Source organism: Bubalus kerabau, chromosome 4, assembly GCF_029407905.1.
Source record: "Bubalus kerabau isolate K-KA32 ecotype Philippines breed swamp buffalo chromosome 4, PCC_UOA_SB_1v2, whole genome shotgun sequence".
Lineage (NCBI taxonomy): Eukaryota > Metazoa > Chordata > Mammalia > Artiodactyla > Bovidae > Bubalus > Bubalus kerabau.
The window spans coordinates 81,009,148-81,024,369 of NC_073627.1; the positions used below are offsets into that span (position 1 = coordinate 81,009,148).

Consider the following 15,222-nt stretch of genomic DNA (forward strand, 5'->3'; position numbering starts at 1 on the left):
TTTTTAAAACTAGCATAGGACTATGTCCATGATAGAAAACATTTGATTTATATGCAGATGTCCAAGAAGTCAAGAAATCATTATAAATGATCATATAAATCGGGTCCAAGATCTCGGGCAGGCTGTCTACTCCTGATGTTGTCTCCTTCTTCCTCTATTTGAGCATTGTTTTAAAGTGAGTTTGAGATCAGCAGTCCCCTCTGTAGTCCAGTCTGGTGCAGGGTCCTTTTTAAGTGAGAAATATGAATCCTTTCAGTATCAGTGTACATGAGCTAGCCAAGAGTACCTGATAAAAAGTCCTTCCATCCAGGTTGGAGATAGTCCCTTAAATTATGTCTTTTTCCAATCCTGGTTGTAGGTCGTTAGTCATCTGATCTTTGTCCAAAGATAGATTAGTGAGATAAGCTTCAGAAACAGAGTGTCCTTAAATAATTCAATTACATTTTATAATGATATAGCAAAGTAGCAAAGAGCTATTCAGGAAATGAGTCTTAGTAGATACAGATCTCCATTAATAAAACTGGGGTTTAACATTCATCTTGCTCTAACAGTTTCTGGCTCTTTTGTGGAGAGCAAGAGAGAAGGATACTAGCATGGTGAGAGTGCCCACTGTAGACTCCCTGGTGGGTCCTCGCAAACACCACTGACTCCTGTTGATGGAAGGACCAGCTGATGGAACAGAAGTGTGTGAACAGACAAGTGGCTGGTCTACTTCAGAGAGGGTTCAATATACCTGGAACATCAGTCAGTGAAGTTTACAGAGATCAGTGCAGGGATTCTGTGAACCCAACACCTACTAAGTGCAAGTCACTCAACAGAGCTCCCTCTGCTTAGATCTAAGGTTCCCAGATACAGCCATTTTTTATCTGTGAAGTTGCTCAATAAGAGCAGGCGACAGTATCTGATAAAAATGAGCTCATCAAACCTAAGCCCTTATCACTAATTGTTAAAGTTTCTTTTTGCAGGGATCATCATTGTTTGTTTTTATGATTTAACAAAGGATTCAAGATCATGTTGACATGAAATATGTCACTAGGTGCCATCTCATCCCCTCTGAATGACTAGTTTGAAATTGGTGAAGCAACACTGAGTTTTACATTATTGATTAAAAGCAAGAAAACATATTTTATTTAAAATGAACTGTTCTGCATTCTCTCAAGCATTTTTAATGCTTTGCATGCAGTGTTAAATAAAAAGCATGTAGACTTATGCTAAAAATGGAAGAATTAAGTTGGAGATTTTATGGATTCATATATCTACATTTTTTGTTGTTAATACATTTTTGTCACCATTTCTGGGTTTAAACTAAAATATCCATAACAATTCTGAAGCATTCTGAAAATGAGTGTTGCTCAGTTCCAAGTGGCCTCGATTCATTAAATTATTCAGTGCTCTACATAAATGTGTCAAATTTATTCACAGGGCATAAATGAAGAGATCTAGTTCTTGATAATCCAGAACTGCTTTTTGAATAATGAATAAAATGATTTAAAGACATTGAAAGAAGGATAACAAGTAGCCCTTAAAACTTTCTCTTGGCCCCAGAACTGTACTGTTCTACAGTTAAATATCAACATAAAGGAGATTTATAAGAATTTGATTATAAGCTAAATAAAGCATAGGTTTAAACAGGCATTAGACTGATCAAGTTGTAAGTGGGACATTCAGAGGCTTGTTAAATCTGTTAAAGACCCCTGGATAACTTTGATACTCAGAAGTCTCATATTTCTTTTGTGTTTTTATATGCAGTTGTCATTTCCTCATGTAGCACATATATCATTTGACATCTTATTTGCATTTTAGAAAGGTCTGCTCCCTTCTTCCCCCTAATTTATCTACTCTGGAACATTTGGCAAAAGACACATTTTCTTTTCTTTTTTGCAACTACATATATTCTTTATTGAAGATGTGCATTTTATGTTAATTTCAGGTGCCCAACATAGTGATCCAGTAATCAAATATATTAAAAATGGCCATCACGAGTCCACTAAAACCTGCCACTGCATAAAATAATCACAGTGTGTGCTCAGTCGCTTCCAACTCTTGCCAACCCCACAGACTAGAGCCCACCAGGTTCTTCTGTCCATGGGATTTCCCAAGCAAGAACAGTGGAGTGGGTTGCCATTTCCTCCTCCAAGGGAGTTTCCTGACCCAGGGATCAAACTCGCGTCTCCTGCATTGGCAGGCAAATTCTTTACCACTGAGCCACCTGGGAATCCCAAAATAATTATAGTAATATTGACTATATTCTTATGTTGTGTATTGTTTTCCCACGAGTCATTTATCTTGTAACTAGGAACTCACATTTTCTTGTATTTGTCCCTGAAGCCTGCTTCCCCCCTGGTATTCGCCTCATGACCACTGTTTTTGTGCTCATTTGCCTTCTCTTTCTCCTCCTTTGTGCACTTTCCTCAAATGCCCTCTACTTTCTAAGTACGGGACTTTTGAATGAAGTGGAGTCTACTGAAGCTTTAGGGATGTTTTTTCAAGTGTTTTTCTCACCCACAGCAATACTGCTGAAATGCAAAAATCCTAACCCCTGAACTCAGAGCTGCTTCCAAGAATTAATCCTTGGGGATCCTACCTAATGGCTTCCCAGGTGGTTCAACTATAAACAATCCTCCTGCTAATGCAGGAGACGCAGGAGATGTGGGTTCAATCCCTGGGTCAGGGAAATGCTCTGGAGTAGGAAATGACAACCCATTCCAGTATTCTTACTTGGGAAATCCTATGGACAGAGGAACCTGGGGCAGGCTACAGTCCATGGGGTCGCAAAGAGTCAGACAGGAGTGAGTGACCAAGCATACACCCATGATCCTAGCTAATAATCTGTATTTGCAACAGGTGCCTTAGATGATTCTTAATCATACTAAAGAGAACTCTTTGAGGTCAATCAGAGGTGAAGGCAGAAAGGATCATCTGTCTAAATGAGCATAAAATGTAAAACATTGAAATTTGGTTCTTGGGCATCCTTGTGTGGATGCTTTCTGGGCATCCAGGAAACAAGAATGTCTCAGAGAGCCACTTTCTCTTTAGGGTTCTTTGGTAGATGTGGAGATGTGCTGCCCAGGTTCTGCTTCAAGGAAGGCCTTGCTGTCCAGCTGCAAGGAGAGCTATCAGCACACGCCTTGCAGCTGCGTGTGCTTCAGGCTCCACTCTAACTGGAGAGGGTGCCTCACTCCACCTCTTGTGCTTCTAGCAGCTGGTTTCTGAGCAAGCCAGAAACGACCATTTCAGCCTGTTGCGAGTCAACTTTCTCAGGCAGTTTCCACTCTCGAGTTCCCCGCCTGAGGTTTTGTTTCCGGCATCACATCTTGGCTTCTTTCCTTGCCTAATCCTGATTCTTACCTTTCTTTTCATAGATGTTAATACCTAGTGAACCTCTTGCACTGAAAACACCATTTTAGCATCTGCTAGAGAACCCGATATGTAACAGTCTTCATCAAGAGTAACACTGTAGCAGCTTTTTCCCTCCTCTGAAAATAGCTTATCTCAGGTCCCTGGGCCTCTCTCACCAAGAAGATAAGTTTCTAATATTTATTTTCCTTTAGAATATGCAGTTCTTCTAAATTTTAAGTTGACAAATTCAGCACTGGTACTGATTTTCCATATTGAAGAACCCAATGGGCAGGTTCTATTTTTATAATCCGAACTTGGCCAGCTACTCCTTGCAGTGATTTTTGCTGTCCACAAAGGAGATGCCATCAGTTTGGTTGTTTAATGTGCATTTCTGGGCATTTGTGTCAGAGAAATGAGAGCATGTTTGTTGCTTCACCAGACTTTTTTACTTTGTTTTATGTATAATTAATAAACATGGCTTCTGAGACCTCTGATTCTGAAAACTGAGTAACCAAACATGAAATTTTCTTCCCTATCTGGAAAGTTGACTCTTCTCCTTATTTTTCTATCCATGATGCTGTCTTGAGAATTTGTTCTTCTGCTGGTAGATGTTATTCTGAAAGCAGAGTTTCTGATTAATTAAGCCATTCTCATCAGGACCACTTAACTTCACCAAATTACATAAACCTGTGTTAGAAAAGTGCCCCTCCTCCTTAGGAGAAGCACCTGTTTTTAACTTCACTGTTTTGCGTGTGCTAAGTGACTTCAGTTTATGTCTGACTCTTTCCAACCTTGTGGACTGTAGCCTGCCATGAGATTCTCCAGGCAAGAATAATGGAGTGGGTTGCCATGCCCACCTCCAGGAATTTCACTGCTGAGCCAAAGCTATTCTCCATCTTGAAAAAATCACAGAGTTTGTTTCAGTATTCTGAGGTAAGTTAACTACTAAACTCCTCCACTGACTTCTGGACATTTTCTTAGATAATGGGATGAAATGGTTTTCTGCTGGGAAATATTGCATAGCTTCAGTTGTTTTTACCTTTCTTTTGGTATGAACTTGCCTCTTAGGTAGGTAGGAAAACAAAGCCACAAGAAATAAAAGACTCTTTTTAATGGAAACATGAGAAAAACAAAAGTTTATAAGGATTCAGAGCTCAGAGCAATAGGTTAAGTAAATATCCACCTGGGCAAGATCCCAGCCAATGACATTGTGATGACAAGGTGCAGACTGGAACACTTTCTGATGGCAAAACAAATCTCATCTTGCTGAGACATAGCGTTTTTTTTTTTTTTTTTAATATATTTATTTTTGACTATGCTGCGTCTTCATTGCTGCACCCAGATTTCTCCTTACAGTGGGTTTTCTTGTTGCAGAGCGCGGGTTCTAGGGTGAGTGGGCTCCGTAGTTGTGGCACCAGGCGCATTTGTTCCATGGCATGTGGATCTTCCTGGACCAGGGATCAAACTCTGTCCCCTGCATTGACAGGCAGATTCCCAACCACTGGGCCACCAGGGAAGTCCCTCAGATATAGATTTAACCTAATTTTTAAACTGTAAGCTTAGTGGGGTGATGATGGCACCTGCAGACTTTTATTACTAAGTCCTAGTGACTGAGATCATTCCTTGATTAAACAGATACAAAATTGTTACTGAGTGAGTTTTTCTATTTCATGCAGAAGATAATTGCAAAGAGGCCTGAGAAATGGTATGAAAAGTGAGTTCATCATGGCTGTAGCCACATGTGATAGTTCTGGAAAAGGCAATAAGGGTTTGCTTTTTCAGACTTGTGTTATTTCTTTTGGATTTGAAATCACTCCCTCCATCCACAGATCATAATCCAAGCTTTCTTTCTAGAAATGCTTGTCAAATTTTGCAGCATCACTGGATAAGAGAAAAGGATGAGATAAAAATGAGTCAGGCATCCTGTTGAAGTGTATCCAGCTAGTGAAGCCTGTGGGATCTCATATTGTTTACCAGCTGCTTCCGCATTCTCTGCTGAATCTGGACTCATTTTACAGCTAGAGTTGAAATTAGCAATTCACATTGCATGCTCACCAGATGCTACTGAGCGATGTGAAGGAGACAGCCACATAATCACATTGAAAACAGAATTTGAAGATCACCTTGTCCTGTTAGCATCCGGGACTCAGTGAAACAAGATTTATCTGTGCACCCCATACCTTTATTAAATAAGCAGAGACGAGAACACAAGCATGATATTACACAACAGTGTCATTGGTATGAGTCACAGTACCTGTAATTTAGCATTACATTGTCTAGCTCCAACAGGTGGCACAGTCTGGCAGATGGTATGAGGATTTATTTACAAGGTTCACTGTTTCTTGCAAACTGCTTGCCTTTGTTTCTTCTAAAATTTCGTATGTGTGTATGCTCATATCCAATTGTATTCATATATTAAAAATATAAGGAGTGCTTGTTTATTTTTTGAGGCTGTTAATGCCATATAGATTCAGAATGGTACTAACTCTCTGATACTTTTTTCTATTAATATTCATTCAACATTCACTCAAACATTTCTGAACACATATGTGCCAGGTACTACTTATTATATATTTAAACTTAGGATATATTGATTAATGCCATAGAAAAATTTCATCATCATGTTGCTTACATGCTGATCAAATAAACCACTCTAAAATAGATCTTACTTAAAATCAATGTTGTCTCAATATTGCACCATACCTTTTTTAGAATGGTATTACCTGATTTGTTTTCTTTTGCTATCTTTCACTTCAAACTTGCTCAAGGAAACTATGTTTGGGTGTGTCTGCTATAAACATATCTTAAAAAAAAGACATTTGAAAAATCTCTGACTTAAAACTGGGAAGTTTTATCCATCCACCACATTTTTTTGAGAATAATGACCTATTTGGATATGTTACCTTATTTTGTGTGTATTTTTTTCCTCTGCTGTTCTTTCTTTGATTTTAAAAATTATTTTCTCTTTCTTTTTTTGAGTTGTTTTCTTGATACTCCTTTATACCCTGTTTAATTTGAAGTTCTTATTTTATGTGTATTCTTGTAGTGAGAGTCTTAAATCTAATGATTTAATACTTAAGAAATGCTTGTCCTAACCGTGTCTAAAATTAACAGATATCGACTTTGTCCTCAACCAAATACAAAGACCTCAGAATCTTATCAATCACTTGTCTCTCCCATTTTTCATGTCGTGTGTGTGGATGTGTGTGTGACTGGGTGGGTGGACTGGGAGAGGGGGCAGGAGTGGGGAAAGGGAGACTTCTGTCCAAACGCCAATTTCCCCCCTCCCATCCAACTAACACCCAAAAAAGATGTCCTTTTCATTATAGGGGACTGGAATGCAAAAGTAGGAAGTCAAGAAACACCTGGAGTAACAGGCAAATTTGGCCTTGGAATACAGAATGAAGCAGGGCAAAGACTAATAGAGTTTTGCCAAGAAAATGCACTGGTCATAACAAACACCCTCTTCCAACAACACAAGAGAAGACTCTATACATGGACATCACCAGATGGTCAACACTGAAATCAGATTGATTATATTCTTTGCAGCCAAAGATGGAGAAGCTCTATACAGTCAACAAAAACAAGACCAGGAGCTGACTATGGCTCAGATCATGAACTCCTTAATACCAAATTCAGACTTAAATTGAAGAAAGTAGGGAAGACCACTAGACCATTCAGGTATGACCTAAATCAAATCCCTTATGATTATACAGTGGAAGTGAGAAATAGATTTAAGGGCCTAGATCTGATAGATAGAGTGCCTGATGAACTATGGAATGAGTTTGTGACATTGTACAGGAGACAGGGATCAAGACCATCCCCATGAAAAAGAAATGCAGAAAAGCAAAGTGGCTGTCTGGGGAGGCCTTACAAATAGCTGTGAAAAGAAGAGAAGCAAAAAGCAAAGGAGAAAAGGAAAGATATAAGCATCTGATGCAGAGTTCCAAAGAATAGCAAGGAGAGATAAGAAAGCATTCCTCAGTGATCAATGCAAAGAAATAGAGGAAAACAACAGAATGGGAAAGACTAGAGATCCCTTCAAAAAAATTAGAGATACCAAGGAAACATTTCATGCAAAGATGGGCTTAATAAAGGACAGAAATGGTATGGACCTAACAGAAGCAGAAGATATTAAGAAGAGGTGGCAAGAATACACAAAAGAACTGTACAAAAAAGATCTTCATGACCCAGATAATCACAACGGTGTGATCACTGACCTAGAGCCAGACATCCTGGAATGTGAAGTCAAGTGGGCCTTAGAAAGCATCACTACGAACAAAGCTAGTGAAGGTGATGGAACTCCACTTGAGCTCTTTCAAATGCTGAAAGATGATGCTGTGAAAGTGCTGCACTCAATCTGCCAGCACATTTGGAAAACTCAGCCGTGGCCACAGGACTGGAAAAGGTCAATTTTCATTCCAATCCCAAAGAAAGGCAATGCCAAAGAATGCTCAAACTACCACACAATTGCACTCATCTCACATGCTAGTAAAGTAATGCTCAAAATTCTCCAAGCCAGGCTTCAGCAATATGTGAACCGTGAATTTCCTGATGTTCAAGCTGATTTTAGAAAAGGCAGAGGAACCAGAGATCAAATTGCCAACATCCACTGGATCATGGAAAAAGCAAGAGAGTTCCAGAAAGACATCTATTTCTGCTTATTGACTATGCCAAAGCCTTTGACTGTGTGGATCACAATAAACTGTGGAGAATTCTGAAAGAGATGGGAATACCAGACCACCTGATCTGCCTCTTGAGAAATTTGTATGCAGGTCAGGAAGCAACAGTTAGAACTGGACATGGAACAACAGACTGGTTCCAAATAGGAAAAGGAGTTTGTCAAGGCTGTATATTATCACCCTGCTTATTTAACTTATATGCAGAGTACATCATGAGAAATGCTGGACTGGAAGAAACACAAGCTGGAATCAAGATTGCCGGGAGAAATATAATAACCTCAGATATGCAGATGACACCACCCTTATGGCAGAAAGTGAAGAGGAACTAAAAAGCCTCTTGATGAAAGTGAAAAATGGAGAGTAAAAAAGTTGGCTTAAAGCTCAACATTCAGAAAACGAAGATCATGGCATCTGGTCCCATCACTTCATGGGAAATAGATGGGGAAACAGTGGAAACAGTGTCAGACTTTATTTTTCTGGTCTCCAAAATCACTGCAGATGGTGACTGCCGCCATGAAATTAAAAGACGCTTACTCCTTGGAAGGAAAGTTACGACCAACCTAGATAGCATATTCAAAAGCAGAGACATTACTTTGCCAACAAAGGTCCATCTAGTCAAGGCTATGGTTTTTCCAGTAGTCATGTACGAATGTGAGAGTTGGACTGTGAAGAAAGCTGAGTGCCGAAGAATTGATGCTTTTGAACTGTGGTATTGGAGAAGACCCTTGAGAGTCCCTTGGACTGCAAGGAGATCCAACCAGTCCATTCTAAAGGAGATCAGCCCTGGGATTTCTTTGGAGGGAATGATGCTGATACTTTGGCCACCTCATGTGAAGAGTTAACTCATTGGAAAAGACTCTGATGCTGGGAGGAATTGGGGGCAGGAAGAGAAGGGGACGACAGAGGATGAGATGGCTGGATGGCATCACTGACTCGATGGATGTGAGTCTGAGTGAACTCTGGGAGTTGGTGATGGACAGCGAGGCCTGGCGTGGTGCAATTCATGGGGTTGCGAAGATCGGACACAACTGAGTGACTGAACTGAACTGAACTGATCCACCCCACCCCACCTCACCACACCCCCCACTACTGACATTCAACCAGGCAAGAATTTTTATAGAAAGAGGGAGGGGCCTACATTTAGAAACAGCACCGTCAGCTCTGTCCTATCTCTATTTTGAATATAAGCCCTTAAACTGAGTCATTATTTTCAATCCTTTTTATAACCAATACATTCATTAATGTATTTGCTTGTTATTGTATTTTATACTCAGCATTTTCTTCTGAGTTAAATTTTATTCTGTTGAAGTGCTTCTGGTAGCACTTCCTTCAGTAAGATCTGTGAGTGCTACATTCTCTGCAATTTGACTGAAAATGTCTATTTTGACCTCACTCTTGATGGAAAGTCCAACTGGATATACAATTCTAGAGTGACAGATCTTTTCCTTTTACACATTAAATGTATACTTTCCCTGTCTTCTCTCCTTTATTGAGGTTGATTGTAGGACTGTTTCAATATAGTAGTCATTATTTTTTAGGAATTTTAGGGGTTTTTATATTTAGGAAGTTTCTTAATGAAATGTTGAAGTATGGGTTTGTCCTTCATTCATCACGTTTGATACTCATTGCTTTGCTTCAACACTCATGCCTTTCTTCAATTATGGGTAATTTTGAATCCTTTGCACTTTGTTTTTTTAATAAATTTATTATTTTAATTATTTATTTGGCTGCACCAGGTCTTAGTTCTGGCACACAAGATCTTTTGTCTTCAGTGCCTCATGTGGGATCTAGTTCCCTGATTATGGATCAAGCCTGGGCCCCCTGCATTGGGAGCATAGACTCAGCCCATGGACCACCGGGAAGTTCCCATTTGCACTTTTAATATTGCTTCTCCCTTTCCTCTTCTGTCTGTTCCCTTATTGAATTAATGTTGTACATGCATTATTACTTTTCATCATATCCTTCCCTTCAAGTGTTAACTTCAGTTATCTCTAAATGATTCTCTGAGCTGAATTCCAGGTAATACCCTCAGTTCTATTTTTAGTTTACTAAATTTCTCTTCAGCTCTGACTAACTTGTATTTCTTTTCAATTTAACTGTTTTGAAATATTTTTTGCTCTTATTTTATCCAGCATTCCTCTATGCTCATAGAAGGAGGTGGTTTTGAGTAACCTAGACTACCATAGTGCTGGAAGTTCATGACCATTTTTCTAAATAAATTATATTAGTTTTTGGAAGGCCTCAAAAATAATCAAAATTACTTGGTATTCTACATATGAAAAGAATCAATATGCAGATAATACTAATGAAAGGGAATGAGAAAAGAGGAGACTGTGTTAGTTTACTAGGCCTGACATAATAAAGTACCACAAGCCAGGTGGTTTAAACTTTGGAAATTCAGTGTCTGAAAGTCTGCAGACCAGGAGTTCAGAGTCAAGGTGTCTGCAGTGTTGGCTCCTTCTGAGGTATGTGAGGGAAAATCTGTCCCAGTCTTTCTCCTGGCTTCTGGTGGTTTGCTGGCAATCCTTGGCATTCCTTGGCTTCTGCTCCATCACCCAGTTTCTGCCTCCAACTTCATGTGGCATTTCCTATGTGTATGCCTATGTCCATCTTTTCCCTTTTTGTAAGGATATTATTCGTGTTGGATTAGGGGCCCATCCTTATCAGGTATGATCTCATCTTAAGGAATTACATCTTTAATAACCTTGCTTCCAGATAGCTCAGATACTTGGGGTTAGGACTTTAACATGAATCTGGGGGCAGGGGAGGACACAAGTCGACCTACAACAGAGACATTGTTGGAAGTAGGTGTCTTAAATTTAGAGTCTGAGAGATCTCAATTTGAGGTCAGTCTCTGCTAGTTACTAGCATCAATGATTTCTCCTTTTTTGTTATCTATTAAAAGAAGGAAACAATGATTATACTGAGAACTAGTCAAATGTATATGATACACAATACATCACATTTCATGTATCTACCACAAGTCACTTCCTCAATGAACAGTAGCTATTATCATCCTTTCTTGGTGAGAGACATGTGTCTATTATCTGTTGAAGTTCTGCCTGCTCACATCAGACGTTGTGGGAATTCATGTGCTTACACATGAAAGGAATAAGGAATATTTTAGCAGTGACTAGGAGAAGACTGATGTGGTACAGTGAGGGAAGTTACAAGAACTCATTTGAAGAGAGCTCACGTTATTGAGTAATTATTGTATCCAACCCTAGACAAAGCCCTTTTGCACGTTGTCTCTTTTAATCATCAACAGAAAGACAAAGAGGATGGTTGCTGCCATTTTACAGATGAGGAAACCGACTCTCCAATAAGTGAAGTAACTTGTCCGGAGTTCCACTGCCACTAAGAGTTGAAGAATGGATTAAACTTTGGTCGGCTTGACTGCAGAACCCATAGTGTTATAATGCTATCGAGTGAAAAGGCTGATTCTAAACCACATATAAGAACTAGCCTTGTAACCCTAGAAAGTATTTCTGTTCATTCTCACATTTCCACAGCTCCCTAAAGTTTTTAAATCACACTGGTCGCACATCTGTAACAGTCAGTTATCACTTCGCCATAAAAGTTACACGGGACCAAGTGCCATATTTTGTAACTCAGTGTGGTTACTGGTGGCACCTGGGTCTGTTCAAATTCTGTCAAGCTGGTTGCTTATTGATGCGCTCTTGAGTAGATTCTTGACTTGGAGTTACATTTATCATGGTTTTTTATGGAATTAGAACACACTGAATACATTCAGCATTGAAGGCACTTTCAGTGACCCATTCAACCACCTCTGTCCACCTTTGTTTCTTGCGCGTGACTGGCTTATTCAAGGTTCTCCCACATGACTGGCTTGGGGCAAGTGGAGGTATTCTAGTCATTCGTGCGTTGCTGCTCAACTCTGCTAGATGCACAGTGGCAGTTATATTTTTTCAGTGACCTTACTTTTCCTCTTAACTGGAAAATATTGAAAAATTGCCTGGATAAAACTGTGACTACACTTAAAATAGTTGAGGCAATAACAGAGTTTATTTTTTTAAGGGCTAAGAATCCCTAACCAGTGAACATGTGTTCACTTTTGAGTTATTTGAGGGAAGGAAGGAGTGGAAGGAATTCTAGAAAAATAAAAATCATGTAAAATTGGATATCATGTCTGTAAAGTTTCCCTACCATACTTAGGCACAGAGAATTAAAAATCTGTTATTGGCAGTGCATATCTTCAGTCTCGGGGGTTTCCCAGGTGGCTCAGTTGTAAAGAATCTGCCTGGCAATGCAGAAGATGCGGGTTTGATCTCTGGGTCAGGAAGTTCCCCTGGAGGTGGAAATGGCAACCCACTCCAGTATTCTTGCCTGGGAAATCCTATGAACAGAGGGACTTGGTGGGCTACAGTCTATAGTCCATGGGTTGCAAAGAGTTGGACATGACTCAGCCACTGAGCATGGATAAACACGTACATCTTCAGTCTCTGGTATCTGTTCTTTCAGATGAGAGTCCATACCCTTTACCTAAATTTGTCTATAGTCTAGAACACTCAAACTGCTGAATCTTGAGTGACCAGACACCATCAAAAATCAGTATTGTCCCATTATTAAAAACAAAATAATAAAATATGCAAAATGCCACCATAGTCCTTGGAGAAGAAAACTTCATTTGTGCAGGAGTCTCAGGTCCAGCTCTCTGGCTTAGCTGAGGCCAGAGGTCACATCATCTATCGCCAAGAGCGTTTAAAGCCCAGGACTAGATCGTCCTTGAAACTTCAACCGTCATGATATCAGTGACACTTCCTGTTGTGGATTTGGCTACTCCCTTTGTCTTCATACCTGCAGATGTGGAAATGCAGCTCTCTGACTTGGCTCTGTGAGTGTGTGTATGCACATGTGTGTATGGACTCGGTATTACTCACCGTATCTCTGTGTTTGTGGCAAAACTTTTCCCCACTTGCTATTGAAGTTCCCAAATATTTTCAAAGTGTATGAAAACTTTTTTTGTAAATAAAGAAATAGATACAATTCTTTCCCTTTTTCTTTTTCTTCTTTCTTTTTAATCATCACAATATTTATCAGGCTTTCTTTATCCAACATGTCAAAAATGCCAGAAATTCATACCCCCAGCCCCAGTTGCGTGCCATTTTGTTGTTTGTGTACATGAGTGCATTTCTCTAGGTGGGAGGTTTATAGCTTTTATCAGAATGTCAGTATAATCTGTGACTCCTGTAAAAATCTAAGACACATTAAATATAATTTTGAAAATATTTTACCCTTATGCAAATTATATTATGCCCATTGCCCACTTTACATTCTCATAAAGCATGATTCAAAATAACCTAGTTATCCATTTTATGAACATGATGAAATTTATATGAAATTCCTGAATTGTTGGACTCTAGATATTTTTCCATATGGGTTACTATAATGAAAAATGCAGTGAACATTCTCAAAAGCAAATACATGACCTCATATCTAACCATTTCCCTGAAGTAATTTCTTTGGAGTGGAGTTTTGGGGTCAAGTAGAAAAGTCACTGTTTAAATTACAGATAATATACTGTCTTTTCCTGTTACATTTGTGCTTTTAAAAATGTATGTATACAATTTAAAAAATTTTACTCAACCATTTTAAAATAAAGGAACAGCCTTTTAATTTTTTTTTGGCAAAACACCAGAATAATGTACCTTGAATAATAACTAAAGTTTTAAATTCAGCTGCATTCCTGCTGCCATACAGGCAAGATTTAAGTATACAGATATTTTTTCTGTGATTTTACAATGTTAATTTCTATTCGTTTGCTCTAAGTTTCTATATTTAATTCAGTAGAATAATTTAATAGCTATTTAGTTTGCTGATTTTTCAGAATGTATGGGCTTTTTTAAGGGAAGCAAACATTTTAAGTAAGCAGTGTTGTATATAAAGTAAGACAGGAAATTAAACCAATTTCTTAGAACGGAAAATAAGAACAACAAGATTATGGAGTGTTAGTGAGAAATGGAAAACTCAAGGTGGAATTGCTATAATACAAGATATTGTTGTCAAATAGAAGAAAGAAAAATTCCAGAGGGCCCAGAAAAGATTCCAGTCTATGACCTTAACATGTAATCAATAAAGTCAATGACCTCTGGTATTATCAAAGCAAGAAACTGTATAGTATTTAATAGTTTGAATGCTTGGATCTAAGTCTTCCTCCCTCCCTGCATCTACGTTCTTGCCATGACTTATCCTGGGAAAAGTGAATTCTTCTCTCCTTGACTTTGGGCTTAGCCACGTGACTTGTTTGGCCAATGGTATGTAGATAGAAGGGCTTCCCTGGTGGCTCAATCGGTAAAGATTCTGCCTGCAATGCAGGAGATGCGAGTTCGATCCCTGGGTTGGAAAGATCCCCTGGAGAAAGAAATAGCAACCCACCTAATATTCTTGCCCAGAGAGTCCCATGGACAGAGAAGCCTGGCAAGCAACAGTCTATGAGATCACAAGAGTCAGACATGACTTAGCAACAAAACCACTGCCACCACCATGTAGATAGAAACAGCAGTTTACCAGGCTCAAAGCCTTCAAGAGAGCTTGCATGTTTCTACTTTTCTCTTGGGCCTCTGCCTTCACATAAAGTAAATATGCCCCACTAGCCTACTGGCTCTTGGGAGATGATGCTAAACACATGGAGGAAAGGCAACTCTCCAACAGGCAACATGTAGAACTGCTCCAAATACTGTAGCCTGAAGCGTAGGCACCCCAGCTGATCTACAAACTCATGAGCAAGAAATATATGCTCATTTATTGTGTAGTACTGATAATTTGTAGTTGTTTGCTTTATAGCAGCAGTATACCAATATTTAATTAATACAGAGACTCAGATTTTCTTTACAGAGTTAATGTTGCAAGTACCAGTTTCCTATGGGTTCACCTAAACCAGAAGAACATGCATTGTTACCAAAGAAATCATCAAGGACAGAAAGCAATAGATTCAGCATAGCATTCTGGAAAGCAAAATAGAACAGCAGTAACAAGCTGGAATGCTGTGAACTGGATAAAGACCTTCAACTGCATTAGCCTCAGTGATTCAGTGTTGTTGACAATTTTGTTGTTGTTGGTTTGTCAATAGAATTAGTTGACAACGTTAGAAAACTTGGAAGGAGTCAAAAATCCAGTCCATGGAAAGGTCAAAAGCAATAGTAAAACTAGGAATATTGTCCCTTCATGCAAAAATTGGATG

At 39.1% G+C, this 15,222-nt stretch overlaps 1 protein-coding gene across 34 annotated transcripts in view; it reads left to right on the plus strand.

The window, feature by feature from the left end:
* Positions 1-2,684: 2,684 nt before the first annotated feature.
* The window catches only part of LINGO2 (leucine rich repeat and Ig domain containing 2), a 681,723-nt gene continuing 669,185 nt past the window's right edge, over positions 2,685-15,222 (plus strand). For 6 of the 34 annotated variants that reach the window (XR_008713383.1, XR_008713379.1, XR_008713381.1 and 3 more), the window contains exon 1: positions 2,732-4,272. The gene's annotated coding sequence lies outside the window, so the exon portion shown is untranslated. Of the gene's footprint in view, positions 4,273-6,650; positions 7,342-11,289; positions 12,233-15,222 lie in introns of those variants that run through there. The other 28 variants (XR_008713392.1, XR_008713393.1, XR_008713394.1 and 25 more) reach the window with 17 other exon arrangements.